Source organism: Pleurodeles waltl, chromosome 6 (assembly GCF_031143425.1).
Source record: "Pleurodeles waltl isolate 20211129_DDA chromosome 6, aPleWal1.hap1.20221129, whole genome shotgun sequence".
In the NCBI taxonomy this organism is placed as follows: Eukaryota; Metazoa; Chordata; class Amphibia; order Caudata; family Salamandridae; genus Pleurodeles; species Pleurodeles waltl.
The window spans coordinates 759,539,779-759,554,523 of NC_090445.1; positions in this window are offsets into that span (position 1 = coordinate 759,539,779).

The window sequence follows — 14,745 nt, forward strand, 5'->3', positions numbered from 1 at the left end:
GGTGATCAATGCACACTACCAATGGTGGGTCTCCCACATGGTGGATACTTACCAAGTTAGCACACGGGTAGCTGGGATGTGAAACCTCAATTTCCTGGGGATGGCGGGCATAGGACACAAATGTCATACTAAAACATTCTGCTACACTGATGTCAAGGCCATGATAATGTAGCACCTAACGCATCATGTAAAGGGTTAACTAAATATTTATTTCAATTGAGTAATACAAGAGGCAACTAAGGGAAAGGTAAACCTACACTAATCTAACCTGACTACTACTAACCCACAACTTTCCCTAACTAACCTAAGCTAAACTTACTCTACACATGTAACGAAACGATCTAAACATCAACCCCCCACCCACCATTATGAGACAAGACACATGCAGGACAACACTTCCTAGCCTACACACATACTATACTATCCTAAACAAACATATATTTTTTTGAAATTTTAAGTTTTTTTTTTTTTTTTTTTACATTTTTTTTAAACAGGAATCCCAACATTGCCCCCCACCCACCCACCCACACACAAATATAAGATAGAAAGAATAAGGACTCCCCACCCCCTTCCCTAACACTAACTAAGCTAATTACCTATACTTATCCTAATACTAATCCCCAAAACCCAACTAACAGTAGAAAATAGGAAAGAGGTGAGAGGGGAGGGGTAAAAGTTCAAGAGGGCAAAAGTGCTACAGATTTGCCCTCCGTAGTGTGCGCCTGATGGAGCGGACCTTCTTTTTGATGTAACTCATGTCCTCCCTCAGGTCGTCCACCTTTTTAACTAACTTGTCCAATTTTCTGGTCAATGCCAGGAAGGCAGCTGGGTCCACAGGATGGTCTGTGCTGGTTTGTGTGCCGGCGGAGGTTGATGTTGTGGCATGAGTTGGTTGGCCACGGGAGAGTCCTGCTACCACCACAAGGCTGGGTCCAGGTCTGGAGGAAGATGCAGGGTCCATTGCTGCAGACGTTGCTGGGTCCACTTGGGCAGACCTGGTGGATGTGGTGTTGGTGGTTGGTGGTGGCACTGTAGGGGGAGCCTGTGGTGTGGCCCACCACGCCCCGGAGGCCCGATCCGAATGGTACTTGCGGCCCATCCTCCGATACCCACACTGCACCTGCAGGATGTGCCTGTATCTCATGGCATGGCGCTCAAATTGGTTGCGATCTGCGGCACTCATGTTTGCAGCTGTGAAGAGAAAAGGCAAATATTTACCTTAGGATTTGCATTGGGTGGAATAGCACAATGGGTTACTTGTACATTACTAGCAATGTATTGGTTGCAGCAATTGTCACAACATCGTTCACGGAAGGGCTCAGAGGGAGTACATGTGAAGCATGCATACATAAGGGCATATCACACCTAGCATATCCATGTCTCTACATGATGGATGACATCACACTAAACTACTCATCCAAATCATACCTAAGGCATTTGACATCATGGCAGCAACTCTTCCGCATACTGACTTCACTACATATGTCACTCAATGTGATAACAATCACACTCCTCACTCAATGCCATTTGGAATTAGTTGTGTGCCTAGATTGAACCCATGGGTCATAACCAAATGTCTACACTAGGGGCCAGATGTAGGAAGTTGGAAAATGCGACTAGCAATTTGCAATGCAGAACATTGTCGTTGACACCGTCTGCAAGTCGCTATGGGGTCGCTAAGACCCACCTCATTAACATCAATGAAGTGGGTTCCAAGTTGCGCCACCTTAGCGACTATGGGCACTCACGGGGATGGAGGCCTGCTGGGAACAGCAGACCTCCATGGCCGTGACTGCTTTTAAATAAAGCAGGTTATTTTTCCCCAAGTGTAGGCCGTTTACCTGAAAGGAAAATGAGCTGCACTTAGAAATAAATTACAACAACTTCAATCTTGGGTAATTTCACGGTAGTTAGTGGTCCCTTGGACCACTGTCTGTTTTGTACAGGATTATTTAGGTCCACTCACAAAGGTGAAGGGTTACAATGGGGACCCCTTCCAGTAAGCAAGTGGGTTACCATCCACTTCAAGTGGATGATAACAGCGACTCACTTTGCAACCACGTACTCGTTTGCAAATGGAATTGCATACCACTGTGAGTTGCAAATAGGTCTGAAAAACCCCTTCATATTTTGGATTGGGACAAGCAATTTGCAAATATGTTCATAATCACCAAATACATTTCGGAATAGGAAACAGACGTTTGCAACTCACAAACAGAAATTTATGACATTTGCAATTTGTAAACAGTTTGCTACATCTGGCCCTAGGTACTAACTCAAGTCACAAAAGGTCTCAAGTACGTGTAACATACTGGTTGCTACAGTCCTAGGTACCCTGTTTCACATTAACATCCTAGTCTTTGATGGTGGTGTGGGAAGAACAACCAACAATCCCATATTCAATGCACACCCAGGAGTGTATAGAAAGTTAAACAAGTATGTGCCTTCACACACAACACCTATGAATGGCTAGCAACACGTTGTAGTCAGCCAAACATTGTCCTATCCAAGGTCCACACATGTCTAAATGATATGACTTAGGCCAACATGACATACTATCAGTGAAGCATGTTTAACAACACACACAGAGGAGGTAGAACACACATTCTCATGATTCGACAGAACACCTAGGCCATTGCACTCAAGTCACACACACTTCTAGTTCACCTTGTGGAAGTACATGCCCCCGGAAGATCCAACCTACAGTGTACACAGTCCATCCTCAAATAGGAAGAAGCACTTGTCATCAAAGCCATGTGCCTAAGCTATATGGGAGACTGTCAGTCTGATATGCAGACTCAGTTCATGCCAAGTCCCCGACCAAGTCTTACATTGACCAGGGTATTCCAAATGACTCATCCCATTCCCCCTGGCGGCCCAACTGGAATGACCTACAGCCCCTCAATCTGAGAGATGGCTAGGTATTGCTTTACAGAAACATAAGTCCAATTTGATATCACACTAAACCAACAATGCAAATGAACGGCCAGCTCATCAAATCATGATTACTCTTGAACACACAGTAGTCCATCATGCTTCATTACCAAACAATGAATATAGCACTCAGGCGACACTCACTGTAGGTATCGGGGTCGTCAAAATGTGCCACCTCTCCCACGGTGTACGGGGCTGGTCCACCTGTAAAGCATGAATGGAAGAATATACTCAGACTGGGTGAACTGACAAATCATTTCAGTTACAATGACACTGTGTGAATATGACATGGTAATGACACACTTCCCCACATGCTCATACTGCATGGATGACTTTGTATTCAACATTAACATTGGATGAGTCTCCTGCTACAGTTACACACCCTACTACACACATGCAGTGGCCAGGACAGTCAGGTGTGGTCAAAGTTCACCCTCCATTAGTATGCCCCAACAATAATGTTATCCATACATCTCAGCATGTGCATCCCAGAGAGACATCCCAAAACTGGTTCCATGAGGACTGCATGACCACTCACAATCAAACAGGCTAGGTGGACATGTTCAACACACAGCAACCATACACACATGTGACATATCTGTGGACAACATATCTAACTTCATGTGTCATGAAGGCAACACACATGTGTAGCATCATCATGGGTTACAAATTTTCTGTCTAGCTATGGCGTCTACATATGTAGGTATGTTGTTTCTACATGACTTACTCACTGGCCATTATGACCTGTAGAGTACAAAAAGAGCCGTTCACGTGTTGCTTGTCTGACACAAATGCAACACTACATTACAAACAGCTACAGGCATCTGGTATGTGTAGAAAAAATGAGCCATCTGACTGCTAGCATTGGTCTTCATAAACATTGTGCAACAAATACACATTAGGACACATATGTATACCTTTGTAGCGCAGCATTTGCATCATTTTGTGACGCAGAGAGGGGCCAAACTTGCAAAATACATATATATGTTGTAAGTTGCTGCTGTTATTGCGTCAAAATGTGGTGCATAAATGGGGATATATGTGTATAAACATGGGCCTAGGTTTCCCTAGCATTACAAACAGTCAGCTACTTATCTAGCAGATTGGGTAACAATCATCACATGTTCCCACACAGAATTGTATTATTCCCATGTAATTGATTTGTACTCACCAACATGGCCACCAATCCTGATTCCCAGGTGGTCCAGCAGGTCCTGTTCCCTGGTGATCAGATCTGCCCAGCGGTGCTTCAATTGATGGACAGTGCGCATGCTCCCGTGGACCCGGACCAGGTGATGGCGCACCTTCTCCCACCTGATTTTCCTTGCCTCCGTGTGATACCCCTGTATCACACGGCCCCCAGCCTCCAGCATCAGTGGGAGGAAATGGCTAACTAGCCATATGAATCCCCCCAATTCATCCTCACCCATCCTGGACAGGCGAGGCCTACCTGACATATTGAAAGCAAGAGTAATTGACAAATGAAATAAGAAAGTAAAAGTGGGAAATGGGGAAAGGTAGAGGTGTGAAGGAAAATGAAACAGGAGAAAAATAGCCCAACTAACCCCAAAAACTATGCTACCCACAACAGACTCCCACAGACAATACAAACATTAACAGGAATAGACAATACTAGACTAAACAGACTGAGACAATGTTATGCAACAAGAATAGATTCACAAAAAGACAAAATACAAGGTACACAGGACACAAAAGCAGTAAAACACAGGACAACACCTTTCACACAACCACACAGTCTAGATAAATCTGAGACTGCAAAGTGAAAGTGGAAGTTAACTCCCAGTACAGATTTTGTAAACAGGATATCCTATTACATCACTTCCTGCAGAAAATGGCCGCCGTTTTTATTTTCCCGTTATGCGTCATATTTTCACGCATACACAATTGACGCACATAGCGCCATCTTCCTTTTGCGCCGGCTCGCGCATCAGGGTTTAAATATGGGGCAACGTTTGCGCTGAATGTGCGTCAACATTTTTGACGCACATTCGGCGCAAACGGAGTATAAATATGCCCCTTAATGCTCTAACAGCTGCCCATTTGACTCAGAGAGTAAAAAAGACTAACCCATTTTAACACCTTTTGTTTGGTGACAAGGAATCAAAGATCGTAAAGAGAAGCAGGAGGAAAAGGAAGCCCCGTGACAGTCAAAGCACCACCAAGTGGACTTCCTGTAAGGTTATTGAATAGAAGCCACCAGTGAGAGGAGGAGTTCCAGCTGCTGGCAATCTTCTCTCAATTGCAAAGCCAACAGACACTGAAAGAAACCCTGTGAGTGAAGGGTACTGGAATAGACATGGGCCCCCAAGAAAAATGTACTCCACAGCCAAAACCATTTACCTCAGGAATGGAACCACCTTCTGTGGCCAGAAAGTGATCATCCGAGTTTCCTATGCTCTTTCCTTGTAGATCAAAACCAACAACCTGAAATCTGAGGAAACTGAGGGAAGGTATAGGGCAAAAGAGGATGCCACAGAGAGGTCGGAGCAGTCAGTATTCAGGCTCCCAGCTCCAGGAATTGCTAAAAGAAGCATGGAAGACAAACATTCCTTGTACTGGCAAAGAGGTCTAAGTTGGGGACCCAGCTCTTCTGCACATCTCAGTTGGGAGAAACAAAATTGACGTCATAGGATGGGGGTGCCTACCTCATGTCATCTGCTTTCACATTGCAGAATTGAAGATGCTGATAGGCCCATCAAGTGATTGTCTGCTCGTCCGAACAGTCACAGAAGCCTAAGAAAAAGAGCCTGTCTCCTGCAGCATGTTCACAAAGACCCTCACTACTGTGTTGTCAGTGCAGTACTCAATGACCTGACCTTTCAAGTGTGGATAAACGAGAGGAGAGGCGGGATACTGCCACTAGACTATCTATATTAGAAATGAGAGTGCTCTCATAGGAGATCCGATAGTGCTGAAAGAGACCTTGTGTGCTTTCCATGGGCAGACAAACACCTCGCTTGTAGGATTTAACCACCATTGCAGATCATCTTTGATGCTTCTGGAGGCTGGTATCAAAATGCTGAAGCAAATCCTGGAAGAAATATCAGACCAGAGGACCAATGGTGCCACAAAAACACAGGAGGCCTGCAAAAAAAGACCACAGATACAGAAATTGGTCACCATGATGGTCAATGTGTCCCATTAAAGACCCCTCAATCCAAGAATCACCATGTCACCCTGCAATCAGAGCCAATTATTGGCCTGGGCTCCCTCTTGAGCCCACAAAGTGGGCAGCAGTGCCTGAGTCTGGACGTCCTTAAGGCAGGAAGATACACCGCACCCTTCAAAATCTGGATTGAAATACAGATAATCGCTAAATCCTGAGTCAGTATTAGACAGGACTTCTTATCTTTGATTAAAATCAGTGTTACAGCAGAAGATAACAAACCACAAACCTGCCCTGTGAAATCCCCACAGAAGGTGGTAATTGAACCAATCTATATTCCAGATAAGGGTGTAGCAGGACCCTGCTCTGTGGATGATACAGCTAATTCCTCATTAACTATTCTTTGGGCAGATGTCAGGCCAAAGGGTAATGCTCAGGACTGCTGATGGTATCCCAGGACACAGAATCTCAGGAACTGCTTGGAGACTAGACGCACTGGTATATGTAGAAAAACATCCTGTGGGAACTGCTCTGGAATTTGGAGGAACTTTCACAAAATCTAATCAGCATCCCAGCTGCATGATATCCAGAACCCATGTGTCTGTAATAGAATCTGCCCAGATGTAATGTGAAGAGTGATAGTTGTACACCTTCCAAATGTTAGGGAAGGACAGCGACATTGTCAGGGTTGGTGTATGGTCTATACAGAACAGTAGGCACAGCATTTTCTGCTGGGACCCAAAAAGAAGAATGCTGTAATCTCCTGCAATCAGGAAGGTCATAGGGGCTTCTGAGCCAAAGACTGAAAGAACATTGGAAGGAAGGCTTCACTGTCTTTGGTTAGCCGTTGACAGCCTGCATGTTCATCTGGTTCTTGAAAGCTCATTTAAGTAGACACCCTAGCTGGATTTCGAAGAGTTGAGTCCCAACAAATGCATCCAAAAAATATCTTCTTTTTAGCTCCTCTTCACTTCCAGTCACAAGATGTCAGATGACACCAGACGTCAGGGGCCTGATTTTGAGTTCGTCCACCGAACGTCCGAAGAGGAGGCCCCATACTGACTACATCCCCGCCAGGCCCATTACAACTCTACAGCTGGGCTGACGGGTGGAACTCAAGGTTTCCGCGTGTCAGCCCAGCAGGAAAGTGGCAGCAGCATTGTCACTGGGTCGTTATTGAGCCAGCAGCAATTCTGCCGCCCGCAGGGTGCACTAGCAGGCAGTGAGCATTTTGAGTGTGCTGGGCAGGGGGACCCCTGCACTGCCCATGCCAAGTGCCGGCTGGCGGAGAACCTGGTCGCAGTCAGCAGGGTGGTGCTGACCTCAGCGCTCCCTAGCTGATTGCGACCTCTGCCACCATCAGTCTATCTGAGACAGTGGTAGGTTGACGGGCTGCCCGCCAGCCTCATAATGTGGCGGTCGGACTGCCACAACTGCAGTGGCCCAACAGCCACCACGTAATCAGACCCATAGTCTTTAGAGCAATTTAGATAATTCTGCTTCATAAGGAGTTTTACCCTTTTTCAAGAGAAAAACCCAGACGTCAAAGTTCACTGGCAAATAAGATAAGTGAGCTTGAAATGTTTGGAACATACCTGAGATGAAGTTGGGCAGTTTCTCTTCTGCTAACAGATAAAGATTGTCCACCAAATATTTCTAGACTGCTGGCTGATTGGAACTCTATACAAACTTAACACTAGGACTGGAGTCAGGATCAGGACCTCTTCAGACTATTCTGGGGGTGGCGAGAAAGAGACCATAGAAGGGGATGAGAGTTCACATGAAGACCAAGAGAAAGGAGCGGAGGGAGCACGAATTGCAGCTAGCAATTGCTCCCTTACAGACTCATCCCTCGACTGCCTAACAGGAAGAGAGGGGGCTCAGGCTCTGTCCTGCATCAGGTTTCACAGCTATGTACATGATCATCCAGGGAGGTATTATGTCACTTGGCGTACTGCTTCCTGTGCTCCATTTGATATGCAACAGTACAAAACACAAAAAGGCCAAACAAAGCAGGCCCAATATCCCAGACGACTAACCAAATGCTCAAACCTGGGTAAGAGATAAAAAGACAGCAGGGTTGAGACACCGCTCTGCACAGCAGTAGAATAGAAGGTCAGACCATGCAGGAGCACAGACTATGTGGGGGCAGTGAAGGAAACTACATTCCAAAGAGTCTTTCACAAGGTTGCTCACAGACAGCATTTTAGCCCTCCTCCAAGTGACAGGGTGGTCCCCAGGGGGGAGAAATAGACGAGTAAGATAGTACTTTATTTCTTTATGCTGAGCTAGGTGACATGGTGCCTCAGAGGCAAAGTAATTACCTTACACTGAAGGTCATTGGAGAAGCAAGGATTGTGGAAATAATGGGTGGCCGAGACTGTGGTAAATGCTGTTGATGTACCCTTGAGTCGCCACTGTTAGTATTATGAATGAGTCCAGTCCTCTTGCATTAAGGGCCAATTTAGACTTTGGTAGACGGAGTACAGTCCGTCCTGGTGGTGGAGAACTTTCAACAACCTGGTGCACTACCGCCCACCAAATTTAAAGTTAATCGCCCACCCAGAGATTATCTCTGTACTTGGTGGCCAGCCATCATCGGGTTTGATGGCCAGACACCACACTTTTAATACTTTTTGTTTTTAGAAAAAACCTCCCAAAACGGTAGTTTGTTTTTAAAACACAAAACATTAATTACCTCATGCCCTGGGAAATGCTCGCAGGGTGGGGGGATTCATTGTTTTTCTTTTATTTTACTTGGTGGTGACTGGCAAAAAAAATACATCACCCCACCCATCCTAGGTAGGGTGGGTGGTGTAATACCTTGCATTCAATGGCCCCTACTTTGACACCTATTTGAGGAAGCTTTCCATCAATGGCTTCATCAATGGAGCCAAAACGGGACTCTGCCAATAGAAAGCTTATGGTCAGCCTGTTACTAAATAAAGGCAGCAGACTGAGAATTTGGTGGACAGGGTATCCTGTCCAATTTGTAATAGAATACCTTGTCTGCAAAACTCTAAATCAGACCCTTATTATTGGTCAAGGTTGTGTTCATATCGTATTGTTATGTCTTCTTTGATTCTAGGGGGCAGATTTACAAACCCTAGCGCCTCCTTGCACCACATTAGCTTTCTTTTTTTCCGCTAATGTGGCGAAAGGAGGCAATTTTTGCTGCACCAGATTTACAAACTGGCACAATGCATGCTTTACGCCATTTTGCCCCCCCCTTACTCCACATTATACCTGCATCAGGCATAATGTATGCAAGGAGGTGTCCCGCCATTAGGAGGCTGCCAAAAATGGCACATTGAAATCTACAAGATTTTACTGAGCCATTTTGGCATCATTTTCAATGCCTGCTCAAAGCAGGCATTAAAATGACGCACCCATAGACACTTATGGGCCTCCCTGCACTTTGTTGCCTTAGCAGCAACATTTTTGACGGCAGTGTAGCGAAGCACCACAAACAGCGTAAAATTTGTTGACGCTATTGTACTAATGACCGCAATGGTGTGCCGTATTGGTAATGCGGAGCATCCTTGATGGCGTTAGGTAGGGCAGGGCCGATGCAAGAAATCTTGCGTATCAGTGCATTTCCCATATAAAAATTCGAATGTAAATTTTACCGGGTTAGTTTGGCTAGAAACTGGTGTTTGTTGATGGGCTGGGAGTTATGCCGCGGTGTTTTTAATAAAGGTGTCACATGAACTGCACGTTAAATCAAGGAGGCATTACAGATGTTTGTTCCTAATGTTTTTGGTTGTGGACTGATTTCATTTTCGCTAAAGAGGCAGGGATGGGATCGTCGATGAAACCTGATGACTTCGTGTTTGCTAATGCTTCATTTACATAGATTCTGTCTATGTGTGGGATTGGTGACTTTCCAAATGTACATACATAGACTACACAGATTCCCCACTAAAATGCCTCAATCCAGAGATAGAATGAAAATAATTAAAACCAAAAGTAATACACTTCATGCTGTGGTGTTTTCTGGGTCTTTCAGAGTTTGTGGATGCTTGGTCTGCTGTATTTAGGGAGTCACTGACATAAATGTACTCTTTTTGAGGAGCGTGCCACATCCACCCAACTTTAAAGAAGGCCCTTTTGTTCTACAGGTTGTGTGTGAGAAGCAAAAACTGATTATTATACATATATACAATTAAAAATCCTAAACTAGATAAATACATCTATTTCCAAGTAAAATCAGCTTTAATGAGTAATAATTCTGTTTTTTCTTATCAGCGTGGGATATTCATACCTATTTGTTTAGAAGCTTTGCCAGGCATTTACGGTTGTATAATTTATTGAGAAAGTCAAACATCAACTCGCTCTTTCTGTCAATTTGAAAATCATTGCGTTTCATCATGGGACTTGCCTTGTTTGTGTACAGACACTCCAGCGGGAGCGTCAGGTGTTTGCTCCATGTGATCTGACTCTCGACAGTCCCAAGATTTGCCAGTGATGAAACCTTGTACTTGGGTAGCGATTGGGGAGCTACAGGCAGCAAAGGCAGGGGGAAGGTTGCAACCTAGTTCTGTTCCCCTTTACCAACCACTATATTGCGAATGCCAGGCACAGAAAACGAAGATATAATCCCAGTGTTTACACTGATGGCTAAGGGAGAGAGAGGTGCTACAGCACAATACAAAAGTTGTTAACCAAAACTCAGATTTAGCAGTACTCCTTTCTTTAGTTATGCTAATTGAAAACTAGTGTGTTTGTCATATTTCCTGAGGTAGAGCCTGGCTTGATGGGGTAGAGAGGAGCAGTAACCACATGTAGGGCTGTAGCCCTAAAGTAAAGGAGGGGCGCTATGGGACAACCATACATTGGCTTTATAAGATTGATGACCAGATCGCCCACTCTAAGACACTTTAGGCTGTAAAAGTCCTCCACATGATAATGGATGTGCACCCGTGTTATCAGTGCCCAATTGTACTGATGTCTGGATCACCAATGCTGATTTTTGTTGTCACAAGCAAACAAGGATACTGTGTGTGAGCCTTGATATAGACCTGTCTCACGGATTGCGGTCTTGTTGGTCCGGGAGGGGTGCCCAAAGCACTACCCTCATCGTAGTGAAAGGCTACAGCCTTTGCCAGGTGTTACGCAGCACAAATGCAGAGGTGGCAGCATACCGTGTAGTGATCTGTAGGTGTGAACAGATCCTTTTTTCTTGTGTCACTGGAGTGAGGCCTACAGACTCATTTATTTAAAGTTCCGCTGCTGTGTGCTTAACTCAACAATGGGCTACATCGGTTTCGTGTGTGTAGTGTTGCACAGTGCATGTGTGGTATGCATTTGCTAGATGTATGTGTGTGCCCATGAATGTTACAGTACAGGGATAATGAATTTCTCTGCAGTGCTTGTATGGTATATGCTTGTGCTGGGTGTATGTGTACCTGTGAGTGGTACAATACATGACGTATGTCCTGCAGTGCATCTATGCTGTATACATGTGCTGTGTGTATGTGTGCATGTGAATGGTAGAGTATGTAGCTGACTCTGGGTTCCATTGTGGAAGACCCAGGCCAACTTGGTCAAACATGAGGAGGTAGAGAAATTCCCTCAGACAGATTTGGGCATCGCTGCATTTCTGTAAGCAGGGTGGGACCTACTGGAAAATGGAGAGCCAAGCTTCAGAGGTATACTTCAAAAGGTGCTTTTTGATTCAGGAAGAGGTCACAAGGAAGGGGACTGGGCACATCTCAGGAAGGATTACGGGACTGATAAGAGAATCATGAAGAGTAGGTCTGAAGCCATGGGCTAATCTTTGATACACGTGTGGCTGTCATCCAGGTGTGAATTCAAGCCACTTCTGTGGCCTATGTTGTGGGGCTATCAGCTTTGGAGTCACTCCTGCTTGACAGACTGCTTTCTGAATGAAGAAGGAAGAAGAGTGGGCACTTCAAAAGGAAGTAGACCCCCACCATAAATAAACTTCAGAGTTTCAGACTTTAAATCACATTTAGTGTCGGGAAATTGACTATACTTAAGAGAGCTTTTAAACCTGAAAACTGTTAAATATCAAGCAGCCAGTTGGGCTGTTCATGGAGCAGAAGCTCTGAAAGACTTCTGCCTGTGACCAGAACTGGGGCCAAGGCTTGCTAGTCTCCCAACTGGGTCAGGGAACATCACCCAGTGAACCCAAACCCACCTGCCCTAGATCCTGAAACACCTGCCCATGCTTGCTTGCCAAGACCAGTAGGCCCCGTGAGGAAGAAGACAGAGGGAGGGATGACCAGTGTAAAATCCTGTTGAGTGGACTCTTAGCCAGGTATGAGGAGATGGATGCTGCACAAATCGGGTCATTGCCTGTGTGCAAGGAAAGGTTGACCAAACCCTCATATGCCAGAGGAGGGCTGTCATGAAGTGAGCAGTAATTTTCGGTGTGCTGAAAGTGTCATTGCCTGGGTTCAGTGAGGAACCGGCGACCCTATATGCCAGGAGGAGCTGATGTGAAGTGAGCTGAGATGATCACTGTGCCAAGTTGGTCATGGCCCTTGTGCAGTAAGGGACCAGCATTCTCCTGTGCCAAGAACTCCAGTCGCACCGTTCCTGCAAGTGTGAGTACGACTGATTTCGAGCCAGTTGGACCTGGGGAAGTTGTTTGGTAGATATCAATTTGGCACTGGAACACTTTTGGCTTTCAGAATGAGCTGGAGTGGAACTCTTGAGACTCAGACTGCCAGTGGGGCTTACCCTGGATGTTGCCTATAGTGAATGGGGAATAACCAGTATTGCTAGAGCAAGGAGGGAGTGGGACACAGGGTACTGCAGAACATTAGAGCCCTGACCTCAGGGGGACCATGGAAGTTGTATGTGAATGTCATATTTCCCTATGTGTTGATTGCAGTAAGTTAAAATACTTTTTTCATAAAAGTGAGTGTTTGTCTGGCCAATAATTTATTGCTGCTGCTGCGTGTATTTTGAGCTGTGTGCCTGTGTTCAGAGTCTGTATCTACCCTGCCCAGGAGATGCTTGGACTGCTCAAAACATGCTATTACTGTGAGTCTAGCACTGAAGGGGTTATTGTCTGACCCATGGACATCCTAACATTCTAGGCCAGGGAGCTTTCCATGTACAGGAGGCAGTTCTATGGCAGCAGTGCCGAAGATGTGTTCTCTGGACAGAGCTGTGAGACACTAGGGATTAGTTGGTGATAGTCTTGCTGTATCAAAGTTGCTAATATGTTTGCAGAGCAACAATGTGAATTTTACAAGGCTCTTTATTTCAACCTGAGGTAGAGTATGTTTGGGCCAGGGTCTTCTAGCATCCCTTTTGCATCTCATGGAAGCCTAAATATTAGAAAAACAGATTTGATTAAATGGTTTTCAGTGTGCAGGGAGACATTGGCCGATATCTTTTTAGTTTGGAATTCCCTCTTGTCTTCTGCTGGGTAGCAGTGGTATCCGTTTGAAGGATTATTCGATGTAGTTTGCAATTTTTGAAGTTCCTTTGTGTTATATTCCTTGTAAGTTGATTTTTCCCAACAGACCTGCAAGGGCAAAGAAAGGTAAGTTCATTGATTTATCCTATTGGCATGGCCTTGACCCCCAAGGCTTAAATTGGAGCTGTTGACTTCTGGGACTCTTTTAGGCTGCATAGACATTGGAAAGGTCAATAATATGTAAGTTTTAAACGGGTTGTGATCAGATTGATTTGGGAATGTTAGAGAAGTTTTTTGGTCATTATATTTGAATGAAGACTTCGTTAGGGTTGCACTCTATCTTCTTTCAGTTAGTCCTTTTCATTTTTAAGGCATTGGGAGGGGGGTCCTTGGGAACTCTACATTCACAGCATTAAAATGCTGTTATCAGTGTTGAGTGATGCTCAAGTATTCTGGTGATTATGCTAGGGATTTCACCTCATTCTTATTTTTAGGGTGAGTTGTCTCTCCTCTCTGAATAACGGCTTGGTGGGAGTTAGTATCTGTGGTATTGACTATTGGTTCAGTTCAGTTTGCACCTATTAGAGATGTGAGCTCTGTGCACTGTTCTTGGAGAGTGTGTCATTTTCTTCTAGTGGTTGGAGAATTATAGCATTTCTAAGATGTGCGAAAACACTATTGCGTTTTAGGAGGTGAGACAGTTAATTGGCTCCTTTTGTCCATTAGGAAAGTGGGGGACATATCAAACAGAATAAAGTTACAGAGCAAAGGAGTTCTGAACAAGACTGAGGCATACACAGAGAACAGAGCTCAGGGAAGGGAGGGCCTTGACCTCTTTAAATGCCGTCTAACACTAAGGGCGTGATTGAGAACTCGTGGACGGATTATTCCGTCATAACGGTGACAAATATCCCGTCTGCTGAAACCTAAATCCCATTTTATTCTATGGAATTTAGATTTCGGCAGACGGGCTATCTGTTACCGTTGTGATGGACTAACCCGTCCGTCAAGTTCTAAATCAGGCCCTAAGCGAGGTATTTACACACAGATGAGGTGTTGGTGGGTCAGATGAATATTCACTTCCTTCTGGAAGAAGAGTAGGAGGTAGACTCTCAAATCTGAGTAAGAAGAAAGTTCTGTTTTCTTGGTCCAAAGCAGGAAACTATGGCCCTCATTATGACATTGGTGGTAAATACCACTTACCGCCACGCCACGCTGACGACCGTCAACTTACTGCAGGGGCGGCGGATATCTGTTCACCATATTATGACACACACACACCAATCCA